The following is a 27,354-nucleotide window of genomic DNA, read 5'->3' on the forward strand; positions in this document are numbered from 1 at the left end:
AATAAAACAAACTACCAGCCAAATTCTCATTATATTCATTCAGATCACACGTCGTAAATAAACTAAACCTAATCTCCTACAGAACACTCTGTATCTCTGTATTGAGAATGTCTCCATGAATAGGAAGAGGCTGCTGTGTGGCGTGAATTAAGCATCCAGGGATTAGGGCTCAAGCTGGATGCTGTCCAGCTTCTATACCACTCTGCCAAGTAGCTCAGTTCCAAGCATTAATAATCCCGCTATACCAGACATAAACTACTTCGCAAATCACAGACACCTGGATTTTTTCTCATAACTGTAGCAAAGCAATCAGAAGCTGGAGAAGATATGTGGCTGTTTTATATTTCAAAACCTTGAGCTTTTAATGACATTCCTGCTTTAAAAATAGTAACAACCATTCTGGTCATTTGCAGGCATGTGCAAATAGTAACAACCATTCTGGTCATTTGCAGGCATGTGCAAATAGTAACAACCATTCTGGTCATTTGCAGGCATGTGCCAGGTGGAATAATTACAGATCTCCCCTTAGCATTTTAACCAGCAGGGTCATCTCTCTCAAATCAAATATGTGGAAACCTTTGTCGTTTAGAATTTTATTTTATTTATTTATTTTTTAAAATATATTTTATTGATTTTTTACAGAGAGAAAGGGAGAGAGATAGAGAGCTAGAAACGTCGATGAGAAACATTGACCAGCTGCCTTTGCACACCCCCTACCGGGGATGTGCCCGCAACCAATGTACATGCCCCTGACTGGAATCGAACCCGGGACCTTTCAGTCTGCAGACTGATGCTCTACCACTGAACTAAACCGATTTGGGCTGTCGTTTACAATTTTAAAAATCACAACCAAGAGGCAATATCTTCATTGTTTTTAAAACTATAAAATGAAGTTAAATGGACCTATATGCTAGGTGAAAAATTATAAACACACACAAAATACACGGAATTGCTGTCTTTATCAGTCATTAGTAAGAGGCTTGTGAAAAAGAAGCCACCACAAGACCTTATTCTGTTAAGTTTTATTCTAAAAAGCACTGCTCTGTGTCTGCAAATAGTTCCCTCGCACTGGAGACTTGTTTTGAAGATTTTGTTTTCTTGGTGATTTAATTCTTAGTGGCCATTTAATCACAGCTTCCTGTCCTTGCATAGCTGTGGTTTTAGAGTTCCCAGATTCCCACTCTTACCAGCATTGCCTGCATATCTACTCTCCCATATTAGCCTAACTTCTCTTCAAGCCTCAGGACTCCTCAGGAAAATTAAACTCCAGGATCATACTGTATCTTGCATATACTAGGACAGTGATATTAGCTGTCAATGCCAATCAGCAAGTCCATCTCCTCATGAGCCGATAAATTCCTTAAGGACTTTAAAATTTTATCTTGAGTATTTCTATCTTAAATACCTACAATATTTTTATTTTGAATACATATGGTACTTAACATAGAAGTTGCTTGAAGAGGTTATATAAATACATAAAAAGGGAAATAGAAGAGAAAATGAACACACTCCTAGTACAATGATAAAGAATAACCCATAGGGAAGCACTAGGAATGCACCAGAAGATCAGTGAGACTGGGTGGATGGTTCCTGGTTATTATCATCAGCGATGCCATCTGTTCCTCAGCCAGAGTTCCTCACAGAAAAGAGAAATGTGAGGACAAGTCTTGAACTGTTAGTTTGAGCAATTCAACAATATGAGAGTGTTCATCAATATTACCCATTAGGAGGAATATGGATGAAATCATTAGAAGAACAATTTATATTTAAATATAGTGCTTGGCTCCGTGTGCAGTGGGAAGGCACGATCTGTATCAGCCTACTTACCACTCCCGTGCTACAGCCTGCTACAGCAGGCAGGTGTGTGGTAATGCTCAACAGGGACTTAATGAAACAGCAGTGAGTCAGAGAATGCCCCTGGCTGCCACTTTCTGAATCTGTAGTCTGATGAACTGCTCTTTTCCAGGCTAGTTAAATGTAGCAAAATGACCAAGAATTTCACACTTTAAAAACACAAAAAAGTTGCAGGGAGGGGAGAATAGGGAATTAATGTTTAATGGGTATGGAGTTTACATTTGGGAAAGTGGTGATGGTGCACAACACTGTGAAAATGTTTAATGTCACTGAATTATATACTAAAAATGGTTAAAATGGTAAATTTTATGTTGTATCTATTTTATCACAATAAAATTTTCTTTTAATTTTAAAAGGAAAGAAAAAGGACTCTCTCTCTAAAACTCAATCTTCATAGTGTTGCCAAAGATGCAGCTATTAGAAGACACTGTCAACAGACTGACCCTGAGAATGTGTACAAGGAATTCCCTTGTCCACTGCAGCACATTGCACGGTGAGGCAGCAGGGTACTCATCCAACATTCAAATCCAACCTAAAGAGTTTGGGGAACTAGAATTGATATCCTATGGAAAAAATGGAACAAAGGAGAACTTCTGAATCATGTATAAGGGGTAAGGTTACATAATGAAAGGGGATGTTTTCAAAAGACTTTGGCAGTAATGAGCAACATGGATTAGACAGGAGAAAAGTTAAAGGCTGAAAGACCCACTGAGAGTCTGCTATGGTGATCACCATATCAGAATGCAGTAGTGGCAGGGGAATGGGAGGAAGAACCAAATCCTAGATATGTTTCTAGAAGAAACATAATTATCAAAAACCTTAAGAGATTTTGATGGATCCCGGAGTTCTTGGATATCCATTTTATGGGGGAATTTTTGTTTTGTTTTCTGTTTTTGTTTTTATTAATCTTCACCCAAGGATATTTTTTCCATTGACTTTTTTTCTTTTTCTTTTATTGAGAGAGAGAATGGAAAGGAGAGGAAGATACACACAGAGAAAAACATCAATGTCAGAGAATCACATCGACTGGTTGCCATGGAGCCTGCAACCGAGGTATAATACATGCCCTTGACCTGAATCAAACCCTATGACCCTTTGCGCCGACAATCTAACCACTGAGTCAAACCAGCTAGGGCTTCAGTATTCATTTCAATACCGCAGAGAGCATGGGATATAGGGTGAAAGGCCTAGAGCCAACATGAGGAATCTAATAAAATACTCTATTTAAACTGGGATCTCAAAGACTACACCCATAGTGTAAGAGTTTATCAGAAATAAATCCTCCTATGCAGAAATGGAAAAGCATGGAAACTTGTCTGGATAAAATTGGGGACATTTTTTTTAAATTAAGTTGTTCTCCACCAGCTGACCCTCATGAAAAAAAAAAAAAAAAAAGTATATATTTGATCTACTTGTGTAATCTGAAAAGCCTCATGTGGAGAATTTAATTTTAATTTGTCTTACCTAGACTTATAAGCAAAAGTAAACCCAGTCTTCCAGAGGAGCTCAACTTCAAGGAGATTTTAAAGTTGAAATGAAGGCAATGAATGACAAGGAATTATCCCAGATCAAGCCGAAGTTATCATTTCCTCTCCCAGATGAATTGATCAGACTATGATGATGATAATATTTTAAAAAATTATTATTAATTTAGTTCTGTGTGATAATGGCATTATGGAATGCAGAACAAGTTATCATTTACTGATATTTTCTGTAGTACTAACAAGTGAAATACTATAGTAAACTAAAATTCATTTAAAGTAAATTCCAGTACCCGTCCCAACAAAAACTGAGGAGGGAAGAAGATTTGAAACAAGATTGGCAAAAGGTTAATCATTGAAACTGGGTGATTCAAGCATCATTAATTTTGTGTGTTATTTATGTCTGAAATTTCCCATTATAATTTTTTTTAACCTTGAGGTCTTGGCTCATACCGATAACTATATATTATATAATTGTATGTCATAGAAAAACATAGCCTCCTTTGAGAGTACAGTTGATGAATAGAGAAATAGTAGTGGGTATTAATTCAAAAAAGTACTACCGTAGACACTTTTGTCATCCACTTAGCAATTTGAATTGGTTTAATATCCCCTGATGGTATTAAGCAACAGTCCATAAATGAAACACTATTTCTAGAGAATAGATAATTCTGGGTTTCTAAAATAAATGAACAATTTTTAAAAAGTTATGCTTTAAAAGGTATAGCTAAGGCAAATTAGCATATATGCCCAAAAGAAACTGATACAAAGTAACAGAATATCCAGCTAGAAAAAGTTTTTAAGTTCTCATGCTAAATATTCTGAATATATAAATTACATAGTATATGTCAATGATAAAGAAGACAACAGTACATGGACTGCTTGAAGTTAGCTCAGTAGATGAAAATGTCTATTTTCTGTAGTGCTTAAATGTATTGCATTAGGAGATTAAATTCCCTTTACTACTGGGAAACACTAAATGGCATAAATGGTTGAAAAATCTCATTATCTTTAAAAAAAAAAAAAAAAACCCACCATATACAAATATCCTTTCCTCCTATAATCAACCATTCTTCCTGTGGGTTCTTGAGATACATAATACATATTCATGAATGTTAATAGATCCCATAAATCAAAATCACATGGACTTCCCTTCCACATTGAATGTCCCCCATAAGCTTCCATAGAATTGCCTTGATATATCAAAGTACACGGTACAACAAAGTGCAGATGAACCTACAATAGCAAAAACTCTTTATATGTTGGTTGAAGAAAAGTCTATTACCACAAATAATTCACTGCCTTTCCTTGGAAAGCATGCTTGATTTAAGCCATGCCCACAGAAAATCTTACATGTAAACTCATTCAATTCATAGAGAAGCTAGAGAAATGACCTTCTGCTTATTAGTTAATACTCATTTATGTTTTTTGTGGGGAATTTCAGGTAAAAATAATGGCCAAAACAAAATTATTTTCTAATATTCCTTTCAGGATACTTACAAAAAAGTTCTTAAATTTGTAAAAATCTTGAGCTAAGGCTGACATACCACATACCCCCTCTACCAAAAGCTATTTTGTAAAGCAAGCATATGTAAATTACTGCTTTACATAATATGCAGCAGTATTGAATTAATCCCTGCAAAAATTAAAGTCTGAAAAATTTAGAAGTATCCAGACTTTCCACTTTATGTAATAAAATGAATGCAATCAGCATTTTCTGACTCACACATTATAGCTTTTCATGAATGGGTATTTAAGTATGAAGATAGATTAGCTCTCTAATCTCATTTTAATGAGTTTCTATTTGTCTTTGAGGGACTATATTGCACAGAAGTTCAATGACTCTACTCAGTAGTCATTTATATTAATCCATTTAAGAATTCTGGGAATTGTGATGATTGCACTTACTTGGGCACACAAAATTCACCAACATATAGTTAGAGAATAATTTAAGTAACGTAAAGTTATCTCTTCCATCCAACAGGTTGTTAATTCCTATCAATTCCTCCTCTTTAATGTGCCTTCAGTTTATCCTCTTTCTACAATCTACATTGTCTTAGTCACACCCTCACTGATATCCACAGAGCTTCCTGGCTGGTCTCTTGTCTCTTTTTTCACCCTTCTCTGATCCCTCAGCCAGCCACTGAGAAGTCATCATTCTAAAATGCAAATCCAATTATGTCACAATCTTCAATGATTTGAGGATCAAGTCCAATTCTATGGCCTATGAGATTCCCCAAGATCTGACCTCTGTTTGCTTCGCTGGCCCCACCCACCCCAGCTGCCCAATACTCTATCAAAGTACTTACTTTTCTAACTCAGTCAACAGGCATACTTTTTGTTGGATTTCATAGGTCAGAAAAAGCAAACAGAAATTAAAACTAAAAGTGTTAAACATAGGGTTGTCAGCTTTTTACTCTGCCAAGAAAAGCACACTCACTTCAAACAAAAACAATCCAAAATTTGCAAGCATTTTCATTTTACAAAGAAAGATACGATCTTAGAATTCTAAAAATTGGTAAATTTTAGATATAAAAGCTCATTATATTGTCATTTTATTTAACTGTACATTGGTGAAAACTCCTGCATGAACTGTTCAATGGCACAGCTGCCCTCACTCCTCACACCTTCATGCCTCAGCCTGTGCTGACCCTCTGCTGAAGCATCTTCCCCCCCTTGCCCTTTGTGACCTGTATAACTAGCATTCATCCTTCCACACACACCTTACAAGGTAATTCTTTTCAAATTTTAATGTGTACAAGAATAACCTGGAGATTTTGTTAAAATACTGATTCTTGTCACAAAAAGTTTGTCCTACATTTATTATAGAAGCTTAATGGCTTTAAGTTTCACATTTAAGTCTATGCATGATCCATTTTGTGTTCATTTTTGTACTTATATAAGGCATGGATTGAAGTTCATTTAATATGCAAATATTCAATTGTTCCAGCACCATTTGTTGAAAAGACAATCCTCTCTCCACCAAATTGCTTTTGCTCATTTGTCAAAATCAATTGACTATATATGTATATTGGTATCTCTTTGGACTTTCTAATCTGTTCTATTGATCTACTTGCCTAGGCCATGTTATTTCACATGTATCTTAAAAGTTCATCATCCAAAAACAAAACAAAAAACATTCTGTACAAATGACAAAGAACCTGGAATGTTCTGGATTCCCTGATGTTTGCTGTGTTCTCTTTCTATTGCTATATTGCATGCTTGTCTTTACTAAGCCTTATTATGTAAGCATACTTTGTGAAATCTTGTGAGTCCTTTTAATTGCTGTGACTTTAACTTCTATGTTGAAAAGAACACAAAGCCAAAGAATTGGCTATTTTCCACCTTGCCTAAATGGGTCAAGGCCAATTTCCTCTTTGACCTCTCAGCTAGGACTGGTATTTCCCAAGTTCTACCGATCATGGCTTACAGGTATGTTTTGATAATAACCAGTTAACCATGGCCAAGATAACTAAAATAATTGTAAAATAAGGATTTTTTTAGTCTAAAGCATGTTTACAAATCAGAGTGTGTTTGCCAAGGTATGAGTGCAATGTGCATGCATAAATATGAGCTGCAGCAGGTAAATGAAGCTCACTGACATATCAACCTAAAAATGAGCAAAAGCCAAAACATTTTAAGAAATATCTCCAACTGCCCAACGTATAACTGTCTTACCTCCTGAGAGGACCTGAATAAACAAAATCAGAAACAAAGGACGGAAAGTAACAACTGACCCCATAGAAATACAAAGGATTCTTAATAAAAAATGCTATGAACAACTGTATTCTAACAAGGATGAAATGGACATATTCCTAGAAAAAATACAATCTTCCAAAACTCCATCAGGAATAATCAGAAAACCTGAATATGCCGATAACTATTAATGAAATAGAAGCAGTAATCAAAACACTCCCAGCAAACAAAAGCCCTGACCCAGAAGGTTTCACAGGGGAGTTGTTGTTTTTTTGTTTGTTTGTTTTTTAAATATATTTTATTGATTTTTTACAGAGAGGAAGGGAGAGAGATGAGAGAGAAACATTGACCAGTTGCCTCTTGCACACCCCCTACCGGGGATGTGCTCGCAACCAATGTACATGCCCTTGACTGGAATCAAACCCGGGACCTTTCAGTCCGCAGACCAACGCTCTACTGCTGAGCCAAACCAGTTTCAGCTCACAGGGGAGTTTTACCAAATATTCAAAGAAGAACTAACACCCATCCCCCTGAAACTACTGTATTCCAAAATTCCAAGAGAAAGGAACAAAATTCCAAGCTCTTCTTAAAAGGCTAACATTAGCCTAACTAATTCCAAAACCAGATAAAGACACTATAAAGAAAGAGAATTACATTCCAATATCCCTGATGAACATAGATGCTAAAATCCTCAACAAAATATTAGCAAATTGGATCCAGCAATTTCTTTAAAAGTTCATACATCATGACAAAGTGGGATTTATTGGGGGAATGCAAGGCTGGTACAATAAAAAACAAACCAATAAATGTGACACATCAAATAAACAAATTGAAAGACAAAAATCACATGAGCATATCAATTGATGCTTTCTGCATTAGACAAAATCCAATGCCCTTTGGCGGGGGAAGGGGGGGCATGTTAATCTACATGAAGATATTTTTCCATTGATTTTTAGGGAGAGTGGGGGGGTGGGGGAGGGAGAGAGAGAGAGAGAGAGAGAGAGAGAGAGAGAGAGAGAAAGAGAGAGAGACAGACATTGATGTGAGAGAAACATAGGATTGGTTGCCTCCTGAGGAAGTCTGTAACCAAGGTATGTGCTCTTGACTGGAATGGAACCTGGGACCCTTCAGTCCACAGGCTGACACTCTATCCATTGAACCAAAATGGCTAGGAAACCAATGCCCTTTTTTGATAAAAACTCTCAGCAAAGTGAGAAGAGAGGGGTCATACCTTAGCATAATAAAGACCATCCTATATAATAAAAGCCTAATATGCTAAGTGTCCAGTTGTCCAGTCATCAGTTCAACCAATCAAAGCTTAATATGCTAATGATATGCTCACTATGATGTGCACTGACCATTAGGGGCAGACAGTCGACCAGTTGACCAGTCTCTATGATGTGCCCTGACCTCCAGCAGGCAGATGCTCTGACCGGTAGGTTAGCTTGCTGCTGGGGTCTGGCCGATCGGGACTGAGTGAGATGGGCCAGACATGCCTTGGAACCTTCCTATGGACCCTCCCTGATTGGCCAATGTCCTGCATTCCTCCCCGGCCATGATCATGCACTGGCGGGGTCCCTTGGACTGGCTTGTGCCCTCTTGCAATCTGGGACCCCTTGGCAGATGTCGGAGAGCCAGTTTTGGCCCAACGTAGTGGTCATATGCATCATGTGAATACCTGGAACCAACATGATGCAAATGACCACTACTTTGTCTCATCATTCCTTGCTAAAATGACCCAACTGACTTGACAGAGAAAATTCTTCACCACCTACTGACCACTTCACAGGAACCCCATCCAAAACCTGAACCCTTAAGGAGAGTGAGCAGGAGATGGTTTAGAAAAGGTAGTAGTGAATAAAGAGCCTAATCATAATCAGCAGCCAGTTCCCAAAAATTCAACAATAAAACTGATTCATTAGCTATTGAGAACCAAACACCCTACTAAGTGCCTTAGAGTGTTAATAAATTTAAATATTATTATACATTATACACACGAGTAAACTGGTGCTGGGAGGTTAAACAAGATGCCCAATGTTGCACAGTTAATAGTAGCAAAGCTGGGATTGGAACACAATGGCTCAGTCTCGAACTTTAAACTCTACTACACAGAGAGGGGCCAAGTCCACCAAGATCTCATCTTCAGAGCCTGCAGACAGCTTCTGGGTAGGGGCAGAGGCTAGAAGCAAGGCAGTGCTGGACAGAGTCACCCAGAGGTTCTGCCGGGATGCCAGGCCAGCCAGCTATGCCCAGGGACGGGAAACTACTCCAGCAGGCTCACAGCTGCCGAGACAACACAAAAGAGAGACTGTTCTGCAACAAAGGGGACTTTGCCCTGCAGCTGTCTCCCACTGCAGACAGATCCATCTCTTCCCCACAAAAACTATTAGAACTCTAAGCTGCTGATGAGAAATTACAATAAATCTAACTTTTACCCTATGTTTGCCTGTAATGAAAAGAACTAAACACGGTCTACACAATTTCCAATAAAGCATTATTTCAGTTTCCCATACTGAATAAACTAGACCTCACTTGGCAGATGAGCAAGCAGACAAGCAAGCAAACTGGAATATTTTGAGAGACATGGAATAATCTGAATAACTGCAAGAAACTAGATAAGCTTACAAATCTTAAAATTTACATTCTCAGTGGACTTCAAACTGATAGTGAATCACTGATAACAAACATTACTTCAAGGAAAGGTGAAAAGGGAGTAACAAGAAATAGTATTTGAAAGCAAAAAGTGAAACTTGTGGCCTAAAGAATGGAGGCAGTGAAATGCAGACTGGCTACTGCATAAAATTAGTCCTCAACAAAATCTCCTAGAATTCACAGGAAAATAATAAAAAATATAAATTATCAGTGAAAAAGATAAAACTTGAACAACAGACCCAGAAGATCAAATATGTATATAACAGGAAATCCAGAAAGAGAAAGGAGAAATAAGGCAGAAATATTAATTAAGTAAATAATGGCGGGGGCTTAAAATGAGTTTTTCTTTTCTTTTTCTTTTTTTAATATATTTTATTAAATTTTTACAGAGAGGAAGAGAGAGGGATAGAGAGTTAGAAACATCGATGAGAGAGAATCATCGATCAGCTGCCTCTTGCACACCCCCTACTGGGGATGTGCCCGCAACCAAGGTACATGCCCTTGACCGAAATCAAACCCAGGACCTTTCGGTCCGCAGGCCGATGCTCTATCCACTGAGCCAAACCGGTTTCGGCTAAAATGAGTTTTTCAAACTGAAATTATGCACAGAATTTGGCATAATTAATCATAAAAGATCCACACATCCCAGAATTTCTGAATGTCAAGGAGAAGAAAAAAAATTAAATAGACATAGGAACCGCCACCAATATTTTTTTTTAAAGGGGGGGTTATATGAATGAGATGGACATCAGGCTTCTCACTTGTCCTACTAACTGCTAAAAAGCCATGGAGTAAAGTTTGTAGGACTTGGAAGGTAAAAGACTGTGACCTAGTAAGAATCACAAATTTAACTAAATTATCAATATTGTAATTATCACGATATAAAGCAAATGAAAAATATTAATAGACATAGAAAGATAACAATGTAATTTCTGCATATTCTTTCTGGGGGGAAAGAAATTCTTAAGGAAGGGGCACATACAACCAATTAAAAAATAAATTAAAATAAAGAACTCAAGCCCTGACCGGTTTGGCTCCGTGGATAGAGCATCAGCCTGTGGACTCAAGGGTCCAGGTTCGATTCTGGTCAAGGGCATGTAATATACCTTGTTTGTGGGCACATCCACAGTGGGGGGTGTGTAGGAGGCAGCTGATTGATGTTTCTCTCTCACCAATGTTTCTGACTCTCCCTCTCCCTTCCCCTCTGTAAAAATAATCAATAAAATATATATTTTTTAAAAGAACTCAAGAAAGTAGAAGATATTTGAAAGTATAGATATAGATAAGTATAAAACAAGTAGCAGTGAGCAATAAAAGTAACAAAACTGCAGTGGTCTAAATTATGTATGCTAAAGTTGTTGAAATCATGATACAAATATTCAGCAAGGAGGCTTGAAAGCAAAATGCTAAAAAAAATTATGTGAACAAACATTTATAATTATTTCAACAAAATTTAGGCTATAAAGGGAAGGAAGAAAAGAATGTGGTGAAGCTTATATAGGTTAGGGGAGCTCCACAGCTACTGCTCCAATGATAAGTTCAAATATTAAACGTACCCACAATTATAACAAAAATTAGACATATTTAGCTTCCAAGTCACAAGGAAATTTAAAGAAAATTTAAGACAAAACTCAGAAAAGGGTAAACAATAAGAAAGCATAATAATTTGAAAACCTAACATAAGATGCCATGGGTAAGACCAAATATTCAGTGAATACTAACGGGTAAAATATGCCTACTAAAACACACACACACACACACACACACACACACACACACACACTGGGTTACTAAATGAGGAAACGTGCAAAAGTATCAGGCATAGAGTAGATGCTTAAAAAAAGAAAGTGTATATAAAGAAAGAAATAACATTGCAGATACTGTAGTGAACCAAACATTTTTAAGAAGGAAACTGTACCAGTTTAAAACTCCAAAATTTTCATTTAAAAAAATGTTTTAAAGTCTCACAATGAACTGGCAAGAAAATAAAGGAAATCCCACAGAGGTCAAAAACTTAATAAAGTGTATAATCTTTAATCCACAAATTCCACTCAGTAATTTAGTCCACATTCACATGTTTTAAAAGGAAGAGATCTCTTCCTGTTTCTCATCACGGCGCAGGATTAAGGGGAAAAGGAGAACCCCATAAGGGAACTTCACATCCACAGGCTCTGCCTCAGCATCTTGTGGGAAAGCGGAGACAGACTGGGCCGGGCAGCCAAGGTCCTGAAGCAGCTCTCAGGCCAGACCCGTGTGTTCTCCACAGCCACATACACTGTCAGATCCTTTGGCATCAGGAGAAATGAAAAGATTGCTGTCCACTGCACTGTCCGAGGCAGAAGAAATCTTGGAGAAAGTTCTGAAGGTGTGAGAGTACAAATTACAAAAAAATTACTTCTCAGTTACTGGCAACTTTGGTTTTGGGATCCAGAACACCTCAATCTGGGGATCAAATATGACCCAAGCATTGGTATCTACATCCTGGACATCTATATGGTACTGGTAGGCCAAGTTTCAGAATCACAGACAAGAAACGCAGGACAGGTTGCATTAGGGCCAAACACAGAATCAGCAAAAAGAAGGCAGTGTACTGGTTCCAGCAGAAGTATGATGGGATCATCCTTCCTGGCAAATAAATTCCAGTTTCAATACAAAAGGCCAATAAAATATTTTCAGTAGAAAAAAAAAAAAAAGGAAGAAATCATGCATGGGAGGAATTAATAAATTAAAGACAGTTTTCTCAGTTTGGGGTTGTTTGGGCTGCAAATAAAAGAAACCTAACTAAAGGGACTTAAGCAAAAAGTACCTAATATAAATTAGAAGGCAGGCACTCCAGGTTGATTCAGTAGCTCAAATATCTATGTGGCTAAGGCTCCGTATTTCTGTCCATCACTTCAGTGAGTGAGGGACATCATGTTAGGCAAATGCAGGGTTTAAGACTGTATATATAAAATGATCTTTACTAAAATCAGAGAAAAAGAAAAGAGTTCATAGAAATCTGTTAACAGTGGTTGCTGTAAGATGGCAAGACAGTGAGTGGTTTTTTACCTTCTGTTTCATGTACTTTTTGGTGCTTTACCTATTTTTTTTTTATAAAAATTTAATACATGTACAAACTGAGAAAAGAAAAAATATATACATATATCAAAAAATTAAAAAGAGAAGTGCTGCTAAAGAAAGAAGCTCAGTTATCCTTTGGCCATAATGATATACAATAGGTACTTTCTCCTTGTTTTCCAATAAGAATTCTTTCAAATTTATTAACCACATGTCTGAGTTTTCTAATTCTCCACCACATGCAGCACAGCAGTTTAGTGTAAAAAGCTCAGGATATTAATGATTATGGTCTATGTAGGGTATAACACTATATAGTACTTACTGAAGCCCTTATCACATGAACTTTATTTCATTATTCACTATACTAGTATAACCCATAAAGATAAATAGAAAAAAATAAAAATAGGTAAATAGAGCATTTTGCAGTGAGGAGCTTAAAGCTTTAATAATTCAAGAGCCTTTCCCAAAATCACATTAATTGGGAAAGTTAAATACAATTTATCCCAATAACATTCTCTTTTCATATACCATATTTCAGTAAGACAATATTAAAATACACTCGTGATTATATTGCATCATTTCCAAGGGGCTCAAATTCTTTTAGACATTTAATTAACACCAGTAACAATCAGTGCCCCTAAACCTACTGCTGGCAAAATGAATGTTTAAATAGAGACCAAAGCTGACCAGGAGAAACCTACACTATCCACTTGGTGTGCTTCAGTGACTTCCTTCTGTTACCCTGCCTCACATCATGAGGTAATCAGAACAGCTCAAGGGGCTTCCCACGTATCTACTAATTTCAGAGGCATCTTCCAAGACTGTTGTAGAGGGCCATCTGGAAGGCACATGGGCATTTCTTTAAACTGTCAGCTGAGTCCGAGATGACTGGCAGAGCTGCATCTCGGATACACATTTCCCCAAGATGGCGGAGGGTGTAATCAGCTTGGCCTTCATAACAGCCCAGGTGTTGACAGGGACAGGCCTAGCTATGTAAATCCAGAAAAGCAACAGGAATGCTCTGGCCTACTTAAGAATGCAAATAAGCTCCTTTTTTCATCCTAAGTTTTGATGTTACTTCCTGGTATTTGGGGATATAAAATAAATGTGCTGATGGGCTCAGTCATCATTGTCCTGCCTCTCCATCAGAGAGAATGGCGTCCCACCCAGCTCCCAGCTTTTAAATCTATTTCTGCATCTTCTTTCTTTTTATTATTTCTCAATCCCTGGCTGCCTCCACTTATAACCGGTTCATTCATCTCTCTTTCCGTGCTGCACGCAGAAAAGGGAGATCCCCACCATACCTGGCCCCCGCAACTGGTCTTCTCATTAGCTTAAAACTAAAATTTTGGAATTTAGAATTTCAATGTTAAACTGAAAGGACACTGAGCAATAATCTAGTCAAATTTCTCATTTCATATACAAGAAAACTGTCAATGCAGTTTAAATACATCAAAATCAATCAGTTATGAACACAAATGCTCCATTGAGCACAGAAAGATATCTTTAGAAAATATATAAACCCTGCAAGAACTTATCCTTCTGCTTAAGCTTTACTGATACTTATTATCCTATTTTTTAAGGATAAATGGTCAAGCAATTTATAAGGCCCTTTTTAGATATTACAAATCCTCAAGTAAATAAATCCCACTCAGTTAAACATGACATGCAGAGTAAAGCAGCTAAATGGCATCTACTTGTCTCCAGCCACAAGAAATGGAAATGAGTCTCTGCCTTTTTGGTTATTTTGTTGCTGTCTTTTGTAATGTGACATAAGATATTACAGAGGATAATTTATAAACATTAAATTGTAAACAAAAAATTCAATGAAATAGAATTTATGTTAGGTTTGTTTCATTTTGTTTTAGGCCCTGCCACAATAATCACATAAAATTATGAAATGTAATATATTTCATTATAAAAAACTAAACTATAAACACCTATGATGTTAAATCACCAATTAAAATTAATGGTTTGAGCCAGTGGTGGAAAAGAGGGAGGAGATATTTAATAAGCCTTGCACAGCAGATGATGGTTCCTGTAACTCTACATGGCCTAGTATGATCCTTACAGAACCTCTAACAAGTAGGTTTGCAAACACCCAGTTGTAGAGAGAAGAAAACTGAGGCTTAAAGGCAGTTAACTTATTCAAGCCTCACCAATAATCTGAACCAAACCAGTTCCACTCAAAACTCTGTTTTCCCCCCTACTATGCAAATGCTGCTACAAATGTGTAAGGACAAGAAAAGATCTAGGGCTTATTGTTGAAGAACTTATGTTCAAAAGACAAACTTGGGCTTCATGCCCTCACTTAGAAGTTCCAGATTTCACAGAAAATTCTAAAATATTAATTCCCCTTCAGCATTCCCTTCAGTCCACCTCAGATCCTCACTGTTAGGCACTAGAGTGGAAGCCAGGGGCTCTGGATCACCCATCTATCAAGAAGAGTTCACTAAAAAATATATTTTATTGATTTCTTACAGAGAGGAAGGGAGAGAGATAGAGAGTTAGAAACATCGATGAGAGAGAAACATCGACCAGCTGCCTCTTGTACATCCCCTACTGGGGATGTGCCTGCAACCAACGTACATGCCCCTGACCAGAATCGAACCTGGGACCTTTCAGTCCGCAGACCGACGCTCTACCACTGAGCCAAACCGGTTTCAGCAACACTAAATATTCTTAGCCAGCCTCATTCATAAACATATTAGAGGCCCGGTGCACAAACTTTGTGCATGGGGGGTGGGGGGGAGTGTGTGTCCCTCAGCCCAGCCTGCACCATCTTCAATCTGGGACCCCTAGAGCGATGTCTGACTGCCCGTCACCAGGATAGGGCCTAAACAGGCAGTCGGATATCCCTCTCACAATCCAGGATTGCTGGCTCCCAACTGCTCGCCTGCCTGCCTTTCTGATTGCCCCTAACCGCTTCTGCTTGCCAGCCTGATAACCCTATAACCACTCCCCTGCCAGCATGATTAATGCCTAACTGCTCCCTTGCAGGCTGGTCACCCCTAACTGCCCTCCCCTGCAGGCTTGATCACCCCCAACTGCCCTCCCTTGCAGGCCTGGTCCCATCCAATTGCCCTCCCCTGCAGGCCATCTTGTGGTGACCATCTTGTGTCTACATGGGAGAAGGATCTTTGACCACATGGGGACAGCTATCTTGTGTGTCAGAGTGATGGTCAATCTGCATATTAATCTTTTATTAGATAGAATAGAGGCCTGGTGCATGGGTGGGGGCCAAATGGTTTGCCCTGAAGGGTATCCTGGATCAGGGTGGGGTTTCCCTTGGGGTGTGGAGTGGCCTGGGCGAGGGGCCTGTGATGGTTTGCAGGCTGGCCATGCCCTTCCGGCAACTGAACACCTGCTCCTGGTATCTGAGATTTATTTATTTTCTACAATTGAAACTTTGTAGCCTGGAGCAGAGCCAAGTCTTCTGCTCCCTCTGTGGCAGCAGCAATTTCTGTTGGAGTTTATTCACCTTCTATAATTGAAACTTTGTAGCCTTAAGTGGAGGCCTGGGCCAGCCAGGGTGTGAGGAACTCTTGGCTTCCTCCATTGCTGGGGGAAACCCTAAACTCCTACTCTCTCCAGCTCTGTGGCTGCTGCCATTTCTGTTGGGATTTATCTTCTATAATTGAAACTTTGTAGCCTGAAGTGGAGGCCTTAACCAGCCAGGGTTATGTGGAAAGCTTGGCTTCCTCCATCACAGGGGAAACCCAGGTCTCCCTCCTGCTCTTTCAGTGGCTGTAGCCATCTTGGTTGGGGTTAATTTGCATACTCACTCCTGATTGGCTCGTGGGCATGTCTGAGTGATGGTTAATTTGCATACTAATCTTTTATTAGACAGTATGACCAACATATGACAATATTAAAACAATCAACAGAAATAACTCACTGGAGTGCTACGTCAGGTGAAAATTCCCTCCCTCAAGATCAGTTTCCTTTTTGAAGTCCTGGCTGCATCTCAGCTCTGCCCTGTCAGCATCTGGCCCTCAACTAGGGCTAGTTGCACTCTGAGCTGGCTAATATGGGCTGAATTCCACATGGCCTCAGTAATATTTTTGCTTAGTTCTCAAGTCCAGTGGTACTTAGTCTACAAATGGCTGCCATTTTTTGTACTGAACTGAAACCTTCCAAATCGAGGCATATTAGCTCATTAAAGATAAGTACCAGATTTTGGTAGTGGTTGGTGTGGTGAAGAGTGGAGCAATTTTGCTTTGTATGTTCCAAATATACTCTGGGCCCAGTGTACGAATTCATGCACCTTGAAAAGAACTGTGGGCTGTAAGGCTGCAGTGGGCACATGAGTGGGTCTTGCTCATCCTCTGCACCTTCTCCCAGCCCCTCCTGCTGTGGCCCACAGTCCCTTCATTGCCGGCATTCCTGCTCCCACTTTTGACCCTCCCCTACACTGAGGGCGTCAGCCCATTTGCACCAGCTAATGGCAGTGCAGAGCAACTGGGGCTGGTGCCAGCAGTGGGTGTGAGCAGGGTCGGTACCATCAGTGGGTGCGAGCAGCAGCTGCTGCTCTGATTGCCCCTTAGGAGTGGAGGGTGGGGGGTAGAGAAGCCCTCAGGGGCGATCAGGGCGAGCAGCTGCCACTCATACCCACTGATGATGCAGAGCAGTCAGGACTGGCGCCAGGCACTGGCAATGGGTGCAAGCGGCGACTCCAGCACTGGCTACAGGTACAAGTGGGACCAATGCTGGCAGTGGGTGCAAGCAGAGGCTCTGGTGCTGGCAGTAGGTGCAAGCGCAGCCAGTGTCGGCAGCAGGTGCAAGAACAAAGAATTTTCAGTAACAACCAGAGGTTCATCCCAATGACAGCAACCAGCACCCCGCCCTGGTCTGGCGCCCCCACACATCTGCTCCACCATCCTACCCTGCCTGACGCCCACCATGTTCTGCGCATGCCCCCTGGTGGTCAGCGCATGTCATAGCGACTGGTTGTTTGGGTTGTTCCTCTATTTGGTCTATTTGCTTATTAGCTTTTTATTTTATAGGATTTTTTTTGTTTTTTGTTTTTTTGTTAATCCTTACCCAAGAATATTTTTTCTATTGATTTTTTTAGATAGACTAAAAGAGAGAGGAGGAAGACAGAGAAAGAGAGAGATTGGTTGCTTCCCACACGTACCCCAATCAGGGCTGGGAATCCAATCTGCAGCCCCAGATTCATGCCCTTGACTGGGAATTGAACTCGAGATACTTCAGTGGTTATAGTGTCAACCACTCTTCAGTGGTTGACACTATAACCGAGCAAATTGGCCAGGGCTAAATATCTTTCTTAAAGAGAATTATTACCTTTAATGTGTAAAGATACACATTTTCACTTTTATTACACAACTGGGGCTAAAGGATAGCTACATTCTTTCCAGCGTTAAAACAAGATTAAACCCAAGAAACATGAGTTTTGCATGCGTGCTTAATTAGGAGAAATCATCATAGCAATTCCAGAAATGTATGTGGCTAAAGTGCTGTTTAATCAGTATACTTGACCATTAACCACTAAGTTTGAATTATGATATTATTGGTACCTGTGACAGGTACCCAACCACCTCTCACTACCACCATCATCCTGGTCAAAGTCACCATCACCTCTCCTACTGCCATGACCACCCAATTGGCCTTCCAGCTTCTGTCCTTACTCACCCCAACCCTCCACTTATTTTTCTCACACAATCAGGTGACACAATTAAACAAGTTAAATCTAATCACTTCCTGCTCAACATTCTGCAGTGGCTCCTGTTTTACCAGAAGGAAAGCCACCATCTTCATAATGGTCTGTAACACAATCTTTCATCCTGTGACGTCCCCCCTGACCTCGTCTCTTAGCACTGCCCTCCTAGCCACACTGCCTCCCTGCTTAACATCAGGAACATTACTTCTATGGTGCCTTTGCACTGGCTGTTCCATCTGCCAAGAAAATTCATGCCCAGACAGATTCATGGCTAATCCTCTCATCCTTCCAATCTTGATTCAAATATCACCTTTTCAGTGAGAGCTACCCTAGCCATTCCTTTTTAGAAAGTGGAAACTCCACCTCCGTCCACCCCGTATCTGTATTCCCAAGTCCTTTTATCCTGCTTTGACTTTGTTCACAGTGCTCATCATCTTCTAACCTCTTCTTTACTTACCTTTTATAATTATTGTTTATTTCTCTTTAGAATATAAGCTCCACAGGGATAAGGATCTTTGTTTTGTTTACTAATATTATCCCCTGCCTAGAATAGTGTCTGATAGAACTCAACTAACATTTGTTGAACACATGCTAAATTAACATAAGATGAGCAGAGTGAACGCAGCCTAATGCAGTCACATAGAGATCCCAATACACAAGATTCTTACCATTTCCAGTGATGAAGGGAACCAAGGAAAGCAAATTAGGAGTCACAACCATGCAAGAGTGATGGCTTACACCACTGTTCTTGGGACCAGTACTACAAATAATCAAGGCCCAGGAGAGGATGAAATCTGAACTCCTGCTCTTACTTACCAAATTCTACCAGAATCCAGCAGTAATATGTCTACAGCTATCGCAAGTAAATGTGTGCCTGGAATAGCCCTCTACTGAAACGAATCAATGTCATTATACACTGAGTGGCCAAATTATTATGATCTCTGAACGCCTAATAATTTGGCCACTCAGGGTATATCCTATATAATAAAAGGCTAATATGCAAATTGTTCCCTTGACCAGGAGTTCGACCAGCAGGCAGGCTGGCCAACTGCCCATGTACCCTCCCCCTCAGTGTATATTGGTTTCTCCCAACCAGATCTTTTCTCTAATCCTTCTTCCTTTATCATGTTATCTCAAAACAAGGTTCAATCACCTCAAAATCTGCTCTTGAAAAGAATAGTAGGTGACAGTAGGAGAACAGTCATTTAATTATGTCTCTTTATTCTGCCACTTTATTCTAAAAGCTTGGGAAGGGGGGTAGTAAAGAAATTACTTCTATAAATTAAAAAAGGATCCATTCCTTTAAAAAGAGTTGCCTATAGTAATTGCCTATTGTGAAAAGATAAAAACAACCACAAGATTGGAAGGACAGGCACCAAAGAATACCCAGAATTTCTAGAGGAAATGAGAAAGGACTGGAAATAAGGTAACTTCCAAAAGTTCACTAAATGTGTATTTTGACATGTGGTGTGCCTGGGAGATGAGTTATTTTCACAGAGGAGGGTATAATGAGGTCTGAAAGATTAAGCCACAAACATCTGTTGCGAGGTTACTGTGTAAAAAATACATACAAAAATCTGAAGATCTATAATGAAGGAAAACCACAGGTGACTGACTAGTGAAAAATGAGTAAGGAGATTTAAAAAATACAACTCTTAGGTAGTATTCCAGGAGCCTGAATTGGCTCACTGAATTCTCCTAACTACCCACATGAAAGAAGTGCCATAATTATCCCCATTTTAGAGATGAGGAAAGTAAGGCACTGTATCATCCTCCCTGCTCTGTCTCTGCCTCCTGGCACCCTTTCATCTTTCTAGTGCAGCTTGTCCATTCATCTGGTTTGCCAGAACTGCCCTGATTGATGTCTGCTGTTCTGGCCTGAGCATTAACAGCACCTACCTTCACCTTTTTTGTATATTGTAGGAAAAGAATATAACATAAAATTTACCATCTTAAACCATTTTAAATTGTACTTTTACCTTTGGAATTGTCCCAGTTTATTCTGGTTGGTATGGCCCAGTGGTTGAGCATAGACCTGTGAACCAGAAGGTCACGGTTCGATTCCCGGTCAGGGCACATGCCCGAGTGGTGGGCTCGATCTCCAGTGTGAGGCACGCAGGAGACAGCTGATCAATGATTCTCTCTCATCACTGATGTATCTATTGATCTCTCCCTCTCCCTTCCTCTTTGATATCAAGAGAAATATATATTAAAGAAAATTGTCCCAGTTTGGGCTATATACAATCATCCTTCTCTACTACAACTTCTCTACTGTAACAGTTTACTTTCCTACTTCCTTGACTGAACTGTGAGCTCTTGGAGAACAGAACTGTGTGACCTGTGTTTCTAAGATCACAACCCAGCACAGTAATGGCCATATTGTTAGCAAATGTTTAATAAATGCAAGTGAATGAATGTTATCCCAAAATCCCAACGCGTTAATTTTCATTTTAAGAGGGTGCCTGCCCTCTACCAGGTTCAGTATTTAAAATTTATAAACTGTTTCAGCTTACCTGAGACCAATTAGAGAGAGCCAGTGGTCCACAGAACACTAGAAGCATGTGTAGCTGGCTGAAGGAAATGGCACAGACCCAGAGGGTAGGCATGCCTGATAGAGCCAAAGTAAAGTGGGGCCTGCCAGGAGCACCACCAGACATGACCGAGCATAACAGGAGTTCTCCCAGCAAGAGTTTTCAGCAGCAACTCCAGGCAGGGAGGTTATCCCTCAGCGATCTCCAGTCCAGGCACCAGATCAGAGCAGCTGCTCAGGACAGAGCGGTAAGGATCTGAAGCTCACCAGGTGGGTCTATCCACTCCTGTACCACTCCCCACTGCTTCACCCAAATGCCATCTTAGTGAAGAACAGGGAGGGAGAGGAAATGTGAAAATCAGAAATTTGTATATTTAAAAATTAATATTACCTGCATCAGACTAATTACTCATTTTAGCCTCCCCCATCTACCCCAACCTCTCCATATCCAAATTTAAGGGTCTTGTAAGGAAGATCAGCCCAGAATAGAAAATAAGAAAGAAATCATTCTCTCTGACTGTGATTCCATAAGTAACCACTGTTTCTGACTCAAAATGATATACATGTACCATATATCCACTCATCTACTAATGGGCACTTGGGCTGTTTTCAGATCTTAGCTCTTGTAAATTGTGCTATGAACATAGGGGTGCAAACATTCATTCTGATTGGTGTTTTGGGATTCTTAGGATATATTCCTAAAAGTGGGATCACTGGGTCCAATGGCAGTTCCATATTTAATTTTTTTAGGACACTGCATACTGTTTTCCACAGGAGCTGCACCAGTCTACATTCCCACCAGCAGTGCATGAGGATTCCCTGTTCTCCCCATCCTCACCCACATTTGTCATTTGTTGATTTGTTGATGGTAGCCATTCTGACAGGTGTGAGGTGATACCTCATTGTCGTTTTAACTGGCATCTCTCTGATGATCAGTGACTTTGAGCATTTTTTCATGTCTCTTGGCCATCTGTATGTCCTCTTTGTATCAGTACCTATTTAGGTCCTTTGCCCATTTTTTTATTGGATTGTTTATCTTCCTTTTGTTAAGTTGTATGAGTTCCTTATGTATTTTGGATATTAACCCTTGATCTGATGTATCATACCTAATATGTTCTACCATACAGTGGGCTCCCTTTTCGTTTAGTTGATGCTGTGCAGAAGCTTTTTATTTTGATGTAGTCCCATTTGTTTATTTTTGCCTTAGTTTCTTGCCTTAAAAGATGTATCAGTAAACATATTGCTATGAAAAATGTCTGAGATTTTGTTGCCTATGGCTTCTTCTGGGATTTTTATGGTTTCATGACTTACATTTAAGTCTTTTATCTATTTTGAGTTTATTCTTGTGTATGGTGTAAGTTGGTGGTCTAGTGTCATTTTTTAGCATGTATCTGTTCAGTAACATTTTTAGAGCAGCAGAAGGCATCACATATTTCATTCACTTTTCTAGCCTTCCCAAATGTGGGTAAGTGCCAGCAGTCTTGTGATTAATGCTTGATGAAAGGCATGTGGCACTGCTCATTCCATTTGCAACACACCCTCTTTCAGTATTCACAGTGGTGACAGGCAGGGAGGGGGCACTCTAAGCCTTTATTGTTTTGCTCTGGCAAGCCGCCCATCATCTAGAACTGTGATGTTCTGTGTTCAGGGGCATTCCAGCAACATTCTTTGAGAATGCAGTATACTAACAATGAGGGTGACAGGAGGAGGTAGTTTTACTTTACACAAGGTAGACAGGCTGTACACGTTCATGACACCCTTCAAATACCCAATGATCATTTCAAGATCCATTAATTATCTGTTAATCATAGTTCTCCAGATTAGAGACCAGGTGGTACATCTAAGTCCTCTTATTCATCCATCCACTTACAAAGGCTTTCGTTTAACTAGCTTTATTTATTGCTACACAATGGGGGAAACCACTGAGGATACACAGAAGAACAAGATATAGTCCCTGCCCTCAAGAAGCTCAGAAGCTGGTAGCAGAGGTAGACTAGTAAAGCAACATACTGCCAATTCCTAGTTAGGATCAGAGATAGGCCATCTGTTAGCCTAGAGCAAAGTTTTAATGAAGTAATGTGCTGGCACATGGTCAGTGCTCAAAAAATGTTAATTGTTTTTCATATCCTCTCTTTACTGATACTCATAAAAAGTGCTGCCAAAATGTAGCACTAAACCCAGGTGGCCCAAGACAAAATTCTGTTGAATTCATAAATGAGGATAATTATACAAACTCAGCGTGTTGTTGAAGAGTCAATGATATAATGATATTAAAACCCTATACAAAATTTGACCCATAAGAATTACTCAACTATGTTAAGATACTATTCCTTCTCTTCTGAAATAAATATAAAAGTAAAAAAGGTACTTGTTTGGTGACCTGCCCTATAAAAATTTATTAAAAGTGGTGATTCATAAGGTGGTTGCTTCCATTGATTTAATTATCTGAGAAGGACTTCAGTGGTACAATGATTTTTTATGATCTGATTGTATCAGGAGAGCCTGATAAAATCAAAATCCATCATTCATCTATTGCAGGGATTAATTAATTATACACTGAGTGGCCAAATTATTATGATCTCTGATTGCATAATAACCTAGCCACTGTGTGTGTGTGTGTGTGTCTGTGTGTGTGTGTTAGAGGCCCGGTGCATAAATTCTGCATGGGTGGGGTCCGGCCAGCCTGGCCAGGAGGAGGGGACATGGGCAGTTGGCTGGCCTGCGTGCTTGTCGAATTCCTAGTCAAGGAGACAATATGTATTGATATATTAGTCTTTTATTATGTAGGCAATACAGTAAGTTGCCAGATTATTATGCATTCAAAGTTCATAACAATCTGACCACTCAGTGTATATGTCAAAGACATTGGTATTTACATGAAAATCACTGTGGCTTTTGTACAAGTGACTGCAATGGACAGGAGACCTGACCTTCACTCTCTCTTACACAATTTCAGAAAAAGTGCTGAGGGCACCATCTCCACTCAGTCCACACATATGACTAAAAAACACATTAAGATATCAGGCTAAAAATCCTTCTATTTTTTTTTTAAATTGAGGTATAATTGACATACAACATTGTGTTAATTTCAGATTAAACATGATTGCATATTTGCATACATTGCTAAATGATCACCAAATAAGTCTAGTTAATACCCATCACCATATACAGTTACAGAATGTTTTTGTGGTGAGAACAAAAATATATATTTTTGTCATTCACAGATTTAGTACAATGATGTAAACTCAACAAATGCCTGTTGATTCATCAATATGCAAACCATATCTTATATACATTTAAATAAAATGTGTCTAGCTTTGTGTAAATTACTATATTTATAAAAATGATAACGCATAGCTATGTGCTAGACACTGTTCTAGAAGCTCCTCTCCTGTACTACCCCTTTTCAAGTGCTATGTTCACAAATACTCTGAATTCTCTTCCTTCTGAATACATAGTAAGATAGCACTTCCCAGCCTCCTTCAATTGGGCAGGACCATGGGACCTGCTTTGACTGATGAAGTGGAACTGATATTTGTCAGTTCTGAGAAGAAGTCTCTAAAAGGCAGGGCTGGATCTGCCAAGCCCCTTTTCCAAGTTGGTGAAGTCTGTTAGCTCACCAGCTGTTAATAAAATCCACCAATAACACTCAATAGTTGAAGTCACTGAGATTTGGATGTTGTCTGTAACTAAAATATACTCTAGCCTATCCTGATTCATACAAGATAGTATTTTTCCCCCACTATTCTATCATTTAGATTATTTACTAATCCATCATTGGCTCTGACACCACTCCCAGAAAGCAGGGCATAAAAATCACCGTTTTAAGCATTTTTACAGAATAAAAAATTTATATATCCCTTTATTTTTGAAAATTCTGCTTTTCAAAAAGTCATTACTAGTCTTCCTTCCTCCCTTCCTTCCTCCCTTCCTTCCTTCCTTCCTTCCTTCCTTCCTTCCTTCCTTCCTTCCTTCCTTCCTTAAGAAAATATACATACCCCCAATTCACCTTTGCAAAAAAATCAAATAATGCCTCTACCTATATAAAAAGTGAAAAATCAGTTCTGGCAGATTTTTCTAAAAGAAAAATCAATGGAAAAATATCCTCGGGTGAGGCTTAAAAAAAAGTGAAAAATCATCAGACTGCTTACCTCGATTATTTTATATGCATATTAGATGCTTTTTTTTAAGTGGAAGAGGTATCACAAAAATAGTATACATATTAACTTTGCAACTTTCCTGCATAATAGTCCATAGATAGCTTTCCAGTTAATTGCACTGTATGGCCACAACATAATTTATTTAAACATGGCCTTACTGATTTTGGCTTGTTCCACTTTTCTTTTTAAAGAGTGGAAGGGAGGTGAAGAGACAGAGGGGAAGACATATTGATGTGAGAGAGACACACTGACTGGTTGCTCCCTTCACTACTCCCCCCCACCCCCCCACACACACACCTCTGTACCAAGGTGGGGGGATCAAGCTTGCAACTGAGGTACCTGCCCCTAAACAGAACTGAACCTGGAAACCTTCAGTCTGCGGGTCAAGGCTCTATCCACTGAGCCAAACCAGCCAGGGCTTGTTCCACATTTTAATTTAATTGCAATGCTATAATAAACATCCTTATAAAATCCTGCAAATATTTCTGTAATATTCACCCCAAAAAGTCAGTTTGTGGAGTCAAAGATATGTACATTTCACATTTTGACAGGTAATATCTATCAGATTGCTCTCCAAAATGATGGTATCAGGCTAACAGGACTACCAATAACAGAAAATAGTGGCTTTTCTCCCTACATCCTTACGAAACTGGATATTGTCAAATTTTCAAAATATTTATCAAGCTGAGAATTTTAATTTACATTGCTTTAATTATTTTGTTTAAATAATTTTTACTATCTGTATTTTTTTCAGAAGTATCCGCCTCTCCATATTTTTGTTTTTTTTTTAACAGTTACTATTTTATCGCTTATATTGCAGAGCCTTTGTATCTATTATAAATATTAAGATTTTAAAAAATATATATAACCCACTGGGATGTAATAGGTGCACTCAGAGTTGAAGTGCTGTGAGTGAGAGGGAATCTCTCAAGCCCCACAGGTACTGCTTCCATGAAAGAAAAAAGAAATTCCTCCTGAACTACATCTCCTCTCATTTCTTCCAGTCAGCTCCATTATAATCCCATGGACTACGGTCATATGTACGGTCTGCTGTTGACAGAAACATTGTTAAGTGGTGTCCAAAAACAATCAAATACAGATGAAATACTGATAAACAGAGAACCCTAAGAACAAATCTACAATGTATGTTTTTCATGATTGTTGTCCATTAACAAATTTGACATTATACTTTTTCCCCGGAAATCTCGCAAGTAAATGGTACAGTCACACCAATCCTTACCAAACAAATAACATTATTGGATGCAAATAACATTACTTGGTTGCCTTATTTTTCATATCTGCAAAGATAGAATTATATAATATCTAGGAGTGAGAAAAATTAGAAATGAGAATGAAATATGTGTACTTAAGCAAGTATCCATCACCTGGTACTAGTTAAAATAATTTTTGCTAATAATTCCACACAATAAATACAAAATACTTAAGTACATTTGAGGAAAAGACTATTTCCTTTTTAAAAAGTGTTCAGCCAAGCTGAAACCGGTTTGGCTCAGTGGTAGAGCGTCTGTCTGCGGACTGAGGGGTCCCAGGTTCGATTCAGGTCAGGGGCTTGTACGTTGGTTTAGGGCTCATCTCCGGTAGGGGGTGTGCATGGGGCAGCTGGTCGATGTTTCTCTCTCATTGTCGTTTCTAGCTCTCTATCCCTCTCCTTTCCTCTCTGTTAAAAATCAATAAAATATATATTTTTAAAATCAATTCAGCTTTTAAAAATCAAGGTGGACTTGCCTAATGCACCATATAATGAATGCATATATTTGACATCTCAGCACATTAAGGCATTCTCTCTGAATGAATTTTCAAGGTAACAGACAGTTGTCTTTTCAAATTCTATTTTTTTTCCCTTTAATCATCTTTATGGTGTTCTTTCTAAAATACTTTCCTATTTTCTTAAAACATAAAATAACATTTTTTTATGCCTAATATATAGATGTCCCAAGCAGCTGATTGGTGATGTTTCTCTCTCATCGATGTTTCTATCTCTCTAACACTCTCCATTCCTCTTTCTTTCTAAAAATCTATATAAACATTTTATTTTTAAAAAGGAAACAACCTAAATGTTCGCCTAAAAGGGAATAGTAAAATTAATCATGGTACTAAAAGAAGTAGCTCACTTTATTTCAATATGAAAATATGTTTAAGAATATACTTAATAAGCAAATTGTGTAATATAATATGCATATCTACATAACCTTATTTGTACATGAGAATAAATGTTACTATTTC

The 27,354-nt window shown here is 38.9% G+C and overlaps 1 protein-coding gene and 1 pseudogene across 4 annotated transcripts in view; one reads left to right on the top strand and one right to left on the bottom strand.

Annotated features, from left to right (window-relative positions):
- Window positions 1-27,354, bottom strand: part of WDFY2 (WD repeat and FYVE domain containing 2) — a 168,947-nt gene that overhangs the window by 120,238 nt on the left and 21,355 nt on the right. The window lies entirely within an intron of this gene.
- On the top strand, window positions 11,373-12,360 carry LOC118728491 (annotated as a pseudogene).

The sequence above is a fragment of the Pipistrellus kuhlii genome, unplaced genomic scaffold (genome assembly GCF_014108245.1).
Source record: "Pipistrellus kuhlii isolate mPipKuh1 unplaced genomic scaffold, mPipKuh1.p scaffold_m20_p_3, whole genome shotgun sequence".
Lineage (NCBI taxonomy): Eukaryota > Metazoa > Chordata > Mammalia > Chiroptera > Vespertilionidae > Pipistrellus > Pipistrellus kuhlii.